Consider the following 9,999-nt stretch of genomic DNA (forward strand, 5'->3'; position numbering starts at 1 on the left):
AGACAAAAACAACAAAAGAAAAAGGCTAATGTGGAGAAGTTTCAGGGAACTAGGTGTAGGTTTTCAGAGTGCTTTCCTGGTGCACTTAGTTCCCCAAAAGTGAGTTGTGATAACACGTTGAAATATGTTTCCCAGAGAAGCTCTTTAGAGATTCAATGCCACAGGTTTTCCCTGGAGCTGCACTAGGCAACCCTCTGCCTAGGATATGTCCAAATTTTAGGCTCCCAGAAGGAAAGCAGGTATTCAGCATAAATCACACTGTATAAACAGTATAGACACAATGAGGTCCTCTCATCACTTAGGGACAGGATTGTATCAGTTTAGGGAACTGTTGGCAATCCAAGTTCCCAAGCTCCAACCAAGGCCAACTTTACAAGTGGGCCTTTCCAAGGACAGCAGTCTGGACTAGCTGTACGAACTCTTTATTTCACAGAGAGTTCCCGAGCCTCCCATGTGCTCACTGCTGGAGGAATGAGACAGTGTCTTCCCTCATGTGACTCATAGTTGAGCAAAATAGGTATACACTGGACCAGAAATGGGGAGCAGATGAAGGCTGAGAACCTCCTCAGGGATCAGACCCACCAACACACTTATAATGGAAACTTGAGAGATGATTTCCAAAGGGGAAGAGTAAACACACAAATAAGAACCTCAAATTCACCTGAGTGGCTTAAGAGAGAAGGGAAAGTGGAGGTGCAGTGGTAAAAGTGGTGAATTTCTCATGCAAGAGAGAAGCCAGACACATCCAGTTCTGCAAATCTAATGTCATTGAGGGTTGAGTGGGTGTCTTTCATGGGCATGCTGTCCTTACTTTCTTTTCTTTTTTTTTTTTTATTGAAGTTCGATTTGCCAACATATAGTGTAACACCCAGTGCTCATTCCATCAAGTGCCCTCCTCAGTGCCCATCACCAAGTTACCCTATCCCCCTTGCCTACCACCCCTTCTACTACCCTTTATTGTTTCCCAGAGTAAGGAGTCTCTCATGTTTTGTCATCCTCTCTAATTTTTCCCACTCATTCCCCCTCCTTTTCCTTATAATCCTTTTCACTATTTCTTATATTCCCTGTATGAGTGAAACCATATAATGTTTGTCCTTCTCTGATTGACTTACTTCACTCAGCATAATACCCTCCAGTTCCACCCACGTTGAAGCAAATGGTGGGTATTCATCCTTTCTGATGGCTGAGTGTCCTCACTTTCTTATTTGGTTATCACAACAACCTATGAAATGGCAACTCTCACCTCCATGTCACAGGTGAGGAGCCTCTTTCCAGATCCTACCATCTTGGCTGAGTTTGGCCTGTTTGAACTTTTACAAATGGAATCATACAGCATAAAATAATATATTTTATTTCTGGCTCCTTTCATGCAACATAATCCTTTCTTTTTATTTAAATTCAATTTGTGAAGATAAAGTATATCATTACTTTCAGATGCAGTTTGCAATAATTCATCAGTTGTGTGTAACACCCAGTGCTCATCACATCATTGCCCTCTTTAATGTCCATCACTCAGTTTTCCCATCCCCCCACCCTCCACAGCTTCAGCAGCCTTCAGTTTGTTTCCAAGAGTTAAGAGCCTCTCATGGTTTGTCTTCCTCTCTGATTTTTCCCCACTTAGTTTCTCCTCCTTCCCTTATGGCCCTCTGGACTATTTCTTATATTCTTCTTTTTTTTTAAATAAATTATTTCTTATTGGTGTTCAATTTACCAACATACAGAATAACACCCAGTGCTCAACCCGTCAAGTGCCCCCGTTAGTTCCCGTCACCCATGCACCCCCACCCCCCGCCCTCCTCCCCTTCCACCACCCCTAGTTCGTTTCCCAGAGTTAGGAGTCTTTTTCTTTTCCCTTCCCTTATATTCACTTTCACTATTATTTATATTCCCCAAATGAATGAGAACATACACTGTTTGTCCTGCTCCAATTGACTTACTTCACTCAGCATAATACCCTCCAGTTCCATCCACGTTGAAGCAAATGGTGGGTATTTGTCGTTTCTAATGGCTGAGTAATATTCCATTGTATACATAAACCACATCTTCTTTATCCATTCATCTTTCGATGGACACTGAGGCTCCTTCCACAGTTTGGCTATTGTGGACATTGCTGCTAGAAACATCGGGGTGCAGGTGTCCCGGCATTTGATTCCATCTGAATCTTTGGGGTAAATCCCCAACAGTGCAAATGCTGGGTCATAGGGCAGGTCTATTTTTAACTCTTTGAGGAACCTCCACACAGTTTTCCAGAGGGCTGCACCAGTTCACATTCCCACCAACAGTGTAAGAGGGTTCCCTTTTCTCTGCATCCTCTCCAACATCTGTTGTTTCCTGCCTTGTTAATTTTCCCCATTCTCACTGGTGTGAGGTGGGATCTCATTGTGGTTTTGATTTGTATTTCCCTGATGGCAAGTGATGCAGAGCATTTTATCATGTGCGTGTTGGCCATGTCTGTGTCTTCCTCTGTGAGATTTCTGTTCATGTCTTTTGCCCATTTCATGATTGGATTGTTTGTTTCTTTGGTGTTGAGTTTAATAAGTTTTTTATAGATCTTGGATACTAGCCCTTTATCTGATACGTCATTTGCAAATATCATCTCCCATTCTGTAGGTTGTCTTTTAGTTTTTTTGACTGTATCGTTTGCTGTGCAGAAGCTTCTTATCTTGATGAAGTCTAAATAGTTCATTTTTGCTTTTGTTTCTTTGGCCTTTGTGGATGTATCTGGCAAGAAGTTACTGTGGCCAAGTTCAAAAAGGGTGTTGCCTGTGTTCTCCTCTAGGATTTTGATGGAATCTTGTCTCACATTTACATCTCTCAACCATTTTGAGTTTATCTTTGTGTATGGTGAAAGAGAGTGGTCCAGTTTCATTCTTCTGCATGTGGATGTCCCATTTTCCCAACACCATTTATTGAAGAGACTGTCTTTCTTCCAATGGATAGCCTTTCCTCCTTTATCGAATATTAGTTGACCATAAAGTTCAGGGTCCACTTCTGGATTCTCTATTCTGTTCCATTGATCTATGTGTCTGTTTTTGTGCCAGTACCACACTGTCTTGATGATCACAGCTTTGTAGTACAACCTGAAATCTGGCATTGTGATGCCCCCAGCTATGGTTTTCTTTTTTAAAATTCCCCTGGCTATTTGGGGTCTTTTCTGATTCCACACAAATCTTAAAATAATTTGTTCTAACTCTCTGAAGAAAGTCCATGGTATTTTGATAGGGATTGCATTAAACGTGTAAATTGCCCTGGATAACATTGACATTTTCACAATATTAATTCTTCCAATCCATGAGCATGGAATATTTTTCTATCTCTTTGTGTCTTCCTCAATTTCTTTCAGAAGTGTTCTATAGTTTTTAGGGTATAGGTCCTTTACCTCTTTGGTTAGGTTTATTCCCAGTTATCTTATGCTTTTGGGTGCAATTGTAAATGGGATTGACTCCTTAATTTCTCTTTCTTCAGTCTAATTGTTAGTGTATAGAAATGCCATTGATTTCTGGGCATTGATTTTGTATCCTGCCACGCTACCAAATTGCTGTATGAGTTCTAGCAATCTTGGGGTGGAGGCTTTTGGGTTTTCTATGTAGAGTATCATGTCATTGGCGAAGAGGGAGAGTTTGACTTCTTCTTTGCCAGTTTGAATGCCTTTAATGTCTTTTTGTTGTTCGATTGCTGAGGCGAGGACTTCCAGTACTATGTTGAATAGCAGTGGTGAGAGTGGACATCCCTGTCTTGTTCCTGATCTTAGGGGAAAGGCTCCCAGTGCTTCCCCATTGAGAATGATATTTGCTGTGGGCTTTTCGTAGATGGCTTTTAAGATGTCGAGGAAAGTTCCCTCTATCCCAACACTCTGAAGTGTTTTGATCAGGAATGGATGCTGTATTTTGTCAAATGCTTTCCCTGCATATAATGAGAGGATCATATGGTTCTTGGTTTTTCTCTTGCTGATATGATGAATCACATTGATTGTTTTACGAGTGTTGAACCAGCCTTGTGTCCCGGGGATAAATCCTACTTGGTCATGGTGAATAGTTTTCTTATTGTGTTGTTGGATCCTATTGGCTAGTATCTTGTTGAGAATTTTTGCATCCATGTTCATCAGGGATATTGGTCTGTAATTCTCCGTTTTGGTGGGGTCTTTGGTTTTGGAATTAAGGTGATTCTGGCCTCATAGAACGAATTTGGAAGTCCTCCATCTCTTTCTATCTTTCCAAACAGCTTTAGTAGAATAGGTTTGATTTCTTCTTTAAACGTTTGATAGAATTCCCCTGGGAAGCTATCTGGCCCTGGACTCTTGTGTCTTGGGAGGTTTTTGATGACTACTTCAATTTCCTCCCTGGTTATTGTCCTGTTCAGGTTTTCTATTTCTTCCAATTCCAGGTTTGGTAGTTTGTGGCTTTCCAGGAATGCGTCCATTTCTTCTAGATTTCCTAATTTATTGGCATACAGCTGTTCATAATATGTTTTTAAAATCGTTTGTATTTCCTTGGTGATGGTAGTGATCTCTCCTTCCTCATTCATGATTTTATTAATTTGAGTCTTTTCTCTCTTGTTTTTAATAAGGTTGGCTAATGGTTTATCTATCTTATTAATTCTTTCAAAGAACCGACTCTTGGTTCTGTTGATCTGTTCCACAGTTCTTCTGGTCTCGATTTCGTTGAGTTCTGCTTGAATTTTAATTAACTCTGTTCTTCTGCTGGGCGTAGGGTCCATCTGCTGTTTCTTCTCTAGCTCCTTTATGTGTAAGGTTAGCTTTTGTATTTGAGTTCTTTCCAGTTTTTGAATGGATGCTTGTATTGCGATGTATTTCCCCCTTCGGACTGCTTTTGCTGCATCCCAAAGATTTTGAACGGCTGTGTCTTCATTCTCATTAGTTTCCATGAATCTTTTTAATTCTTCCTTAATTTCCTGGTTGACCCTTTCATCTTTTAGCAGGATGGTCCTTAACCTCCACGTTTTTGAGGTCCTTCCAAACTTCTTGTTGTGATTTAGTTCTAAATTCAAGGCATTATGGTCTGAGAATATGCAGGGGACGATCCCAACGTTTGGTATCGGTTCAGACCTGATTTGTGACCCAGTATGTGGTCTTTTCTGGAGAAAGTTCCATGTGCACTTGAGAAGAATGTGTATTCGGTTGAGTTTGGATGTAAAGTTCTGTAGATATATGTGAAATCCATCTGGTCCAGTGTATCATTTAAAGCTCTCATTTCTTTGGAGATGTTGTGCTTAGAAGACCTATTGAGAGTAGAAAGAGGTAGATTAAAGTCCCCAAGTATAAGTGTATTATTATCTAAGTATTTCCTCACTTTGGTTATTAATTGGTTTAAATATTTGGCAGCTCCCACATTCGGGGCATATATATTGAGGATTGTTAAGTCCTCTTGTTGGATAGATCCTTTAAGTATGATATAGTGTCCCTCTTCATCTCTCACTACAGTCTTTGGGGTAAATTTTAGTTTATCTGATATAAGGATGGCTACCCCTCCTTTCTTTTGAGGTCCAGTTGAATGGTAAATGGTTCTCCAACCTTTTATTTTCAGGTTGTAGGTGTCCTTCTGTCTAAAATGAGTCTCTTGTAGACAGCAAATAGATGGATCCTGCTCTCGAAGGGAAAAGAAATGTGTGGGAAATATCAGGAAGGGAGACAGAACATAAAGACTCCTAACTCTGGGAAACGAACTAGGGGTGGTGGAACGGGAGGAGGGCGGGGGGGGGGTGAGGGAGGAATGGGTGACGGGCACTGGGGCGGACACTTGACGGGATGAGCACTGGGTGTTTTTCTGTATGTTGGTAAATTGAACACCAATAAAAATTAATTTATAAATAAAAATAAAAAATAAAAATATAAATAAATAAATAAATAAATAGATTTTGACAGTGAAAAAAAAAAAAGATGGGTCCTGCTTTCTTATCCAGCCTGAAACCCTGCGCCTTTTGATGGCGTCATTAAGCCCGTTCACATTCAGAGTTACTATTGACAGATATGAGTTTAGTGTCATCATGATATCTATTCAGTCCTTGTTTTTGTGGATTGTTCCACTGAACTTCTTCTTAAAGGGGAATTTTAAGAGTCCCCCTTAAAATTTCTTGCAGAGCTGGTTTGGATGTCACATATTCTTTCAGTTCCTGCCTGTCTTGGAAGCTCTTTATCTCTCCTTCCATTTTGAATGAGAGGCTTGCTGGATAAAGTATTCTTGGTTGCATATTCTTCTCATTTAGGACCCTGAATATATCCTGCCTGCCCTTTCTGGCCTGCCAGGTCTCTGCTGTTACCCTAATATTCTTCCCCATTAAAGTCAGGGATTTTTTGTCTCTTGCTGCTTTAAGGATCTTCTCTTTATCTTTGGAATTTGCAAGCTTCACTATTAAATGTCGAGGTGTTGAATGGTTTTTATTGATTTTAGGGGCGGGATCTCTCTATTTCCTGGATCTGAATGCCTGTTTCCCTTCCCAGATTCGGAAAGTTTTCAGCTATGATTTGTTCAAGTGCATATTCTGGCCCTCTGTCCCTTTCGGCACCCTCGGGAACCCCAATTAAACGTAGGTTTTTCTTCCTCAGGCTGTCACTTATTTCCCTTAATATATCCTCATGATGTTTTGTTTGTCTCTTTTTTCCTGTTTCCCTCTTTGCCATCAACTTGTCTTCTATGTCACCACTCGTTCTTCCACCTTGCTAACCCTCCTCGTTAGGACTTCTAGTTTGGATTGCATCTCATTCAATTGATTTTTAATTTCTGCCTGATTGGATCTAAATTCTGCAGTCATGAAGTCTCTTAAGTCCTTTATGCTTTTTTCTGGAGCCACCGTAGCTGTATAGTAGTGCTTCTGAGCTGGCTTTCTGACATTGAATTGTAATCCAGATTTTGTAACTCTGTGGGAGAGAGGACTGTTTCTGATTCTTTCTTTTGAGGTGAGATTTTCCTTCTAGTCATTTTGCTCAGTGCAGAGTGGCCAAAACAAGTTGTGTTGGGAAAAGGAGAAAAAGAGAGGAGAGAAAGAAGGAAAGAAAAGATAAAAAGAAAGAAGTAAAAAGGAAGAAAAAAGGAAAAAAGAGAAGAAAAAGAGAAAGAAAAAGAAAGAAAGGGGAAAAAAGGGTGGGGGAAGCAATCAGAAATCAAAAAGAAAAACACATGGGGGAGTATCTTCCGATTCTGTATACTTTAAGTCCCTTGACTTCCCCTGGAACTTGTCCGTCCAACAGGTCTTCTGGGGAGGGGCCTGTTGTGCTGATTTTCAGGTGTTAGCACTTGGGGGAGCTGCTCTGCCCCTGCCTGGTGCAGGGCTCAGTGGGGGTTGTTCACCCCGTGAGGCCCCAGGAGGAACAACCCCAGTGGCGGGGCCAGCTCTGCAGCCCTGGAGTCAGCTCTCGCAGTAGCTCCGGGGCTCTCCGTCTGCAGGGCCTGGAGGCTCCGGGCGGGGCCGCTGATCTGCTCAGCTCGGGGCAGGAGCGTCCTTGTTGTCCTGGGCCCTCCTGGCCTCTGCCTGTCCCTGGGGGAGGCCGGATCCTGGGCTCTGTCCCCGCGCCCTGTGCTCCGGGGCCTGCGCTGTTGGATCCGTGCTCCCGACCCGCAGCCCCCTCCCCGGAGCCGCCGCCCGAGCCCCTCCGAGCTGCTCCGGGTCCCGCCGTGCGCGCTGCAGCCCTTAGGGAGCTCGGGGCGCTCTCCCGGGGTGCAGGTGCCTGTTAGTGTCCCGGGGAGCCCGAGGGCCTCTCCGCCCTCCTGGGTCCTGCTCCAACTCCCTGCGGGCCCCTTTCTGCCGGGAAGGTTGGTGCAGCTCCTGCTTCTCCGGGACGGGGCTCTCCTGTCCTGGGGACACTCGCCCTGGCCTCAGCCCGGCTCCTCGCGGGCCCCTCCCCCTTGGAGGCCTTTTGTTTCTTTATTTCTTTTTCCCCGTCTTCCTCTCTTGATAGAAGCACGAACTCTTCTCACTGTAGCATTCCAGCTGGTCTCTCTCTAAATCTCAGGTGAATTCGTAGATTTTCAGGATGATTTGAAGGTTATCTAGGTAATTTGGTGGGGACAGGTGACTTGGGGACCCTACTCTTCCACCATCTTAACACCTGGGTTTTAATAGAAAATCAATAGTCCTACTTAGAATGAGAAAAATGTCAACTTAAATGAGAAACGACAATGAACAGATGCTAACATAGAGATTACACATCTTAAAATCACTGAGAAAGATTTTTAAGCAGTCATCCTAAATGTGCTGCAATAACCATTTATCCACATACCTCAAACAAATGAACGAATGGGAAGTCTCAGCAAAGATAGACAATCTCAGCAAAGAAATAGAAAGTGCAAAGAAAAACAAGTAGAAATATTAGAATTGAAAAGTTCAATAACTGAAATACAAAATTAAATGGATGGAGTTACCAGTGGAATGGGAGGAATAGAGGAAAAATAAATGAACTGGAAGTGAGAATAATGAAAACTACCCAATCTGAATAATGGTGAGAAAATTGACCAAATACAAATGAATAGAATGTCAGAATATGGTGAAACTATTACAATATCTAACACACTGTAATTGCAGAAGGAGAGGACAGAGGTGAACTAAGAAACTATTTGAAGAAATTACGGCTGATTACTTTTGAAATTCGGCAAAATACCTATACCTGTAGATTCAAGAAAGTGAGTAAATCCTAAACAGGATAAATTCAAATATACAGCAAAACACATCAGAGTTAAACTTCTGAAATTTAAAGACAAATAAAAAAGATCTTGAAAGCAGTGAAAGAGAAAATTCACCTTAGCTTTAGGGGGAAAAACCCAATTTGAATTTCAACATATTTCTCATAATAAACCATGCAGAAGTGCTCCAGTGTTTTTCAGAGAGAGAAGACTCAAATTAATAAAATCATGAGAAAAGAGAGATCACTACTAACACCAAGGAAATACAAACGATTTTAAAAACATATTAGGAGCAGCTATACGCCAATAAATTATGCAATCTAGAAGAAATGGACACATTTCTGGAAAACCACAAACTACCAAAACTGGAACTAGAAGAAACAGAGGCTAAAAGAAAAGAAAACTGTCAACCCAGAATCATATATCCACCAAAAATATCCCTCAGGAATAATGGGGAAAAAAAGCCATTCTCACATGGAAGGAAACTAGGGAATCTGCACCAGAAGACCTATATTAAAATAATAGCTAAAAGAAGTTCTCTAAATATAAAGGAAATTTAAAAGAAGGAATCTTAAAGTATCAGAAAAGAACATAAAAAGTGTAAATATGGGTAAATACAATAGGATTTCTTGAGTTTTCTAAATTATGCCTGATGGTTAAAGCAAAAATTATATCATTTTAAAATGTGGTTCACAATGTATGTAAAAGAAATATTTAGGGCATTTGTAAATGAGGAATAATAATGGGCTGTAAAGGGAGGTAAACTTCCTACATTTCACTCAAACTGGTAAAATATCAACACCAGTAGGCTGACAAGTTATATATTTATGTCATATCTAGAGCAACCACCTAGAAGGCTATGCAAAAAGATATATGCTCACAAACAGCATAGATACGTAAAAATGGAATTCTTTAAAAAATGTTCAAGTAACACAGGAAGAAATAATAAAACAGAAACAAAATACAGAGAGAAGAAAAATGAAATAGCAGACTTAAGTCCTAAATATCAGTAATTATATTAAATGGTATGTGTAAGCTATCTGTAAATGGTCTAAATAAGTCAATTAAAAGACAGAAATTGGTAGAGTGGATTAAATAACACATGACCCAACTCTATGCTGCCTACAAGAAACTTACTTCAAATATAGTGATATGGGTAAGTTGATAGTGAAGTGATGAAAAAATTATATTACGTAAACACTAAAAGAAGAGAAACTATATTAATATCAGATAAAGTAGACCACAGAACAAAGAAAATTACCAGAGTTACAGAGGGACATTACATAATGACACATCCTTTGGAAAATAGTTTGGTGCTTTCTTTTTCAAAAAGAAAAAAATCCTAAAATATACTTTAACATATGGT

The sequence above is a fragment of the Vulpes vulpes genome, chromosome 14, assembly GCF_048418805.1.
Source record: "Vulpes vulpes isolate BD-2025 chromosome 14, VulVul3, whole genome shotgun sequence".
Classification (NCBI taxonomy): domain Eukaryota; kingdom Metazoa; phylum Chordata; class Mammalia; order Carnivora; family Canidae; genus Vulpes; species Vulpes vulpes.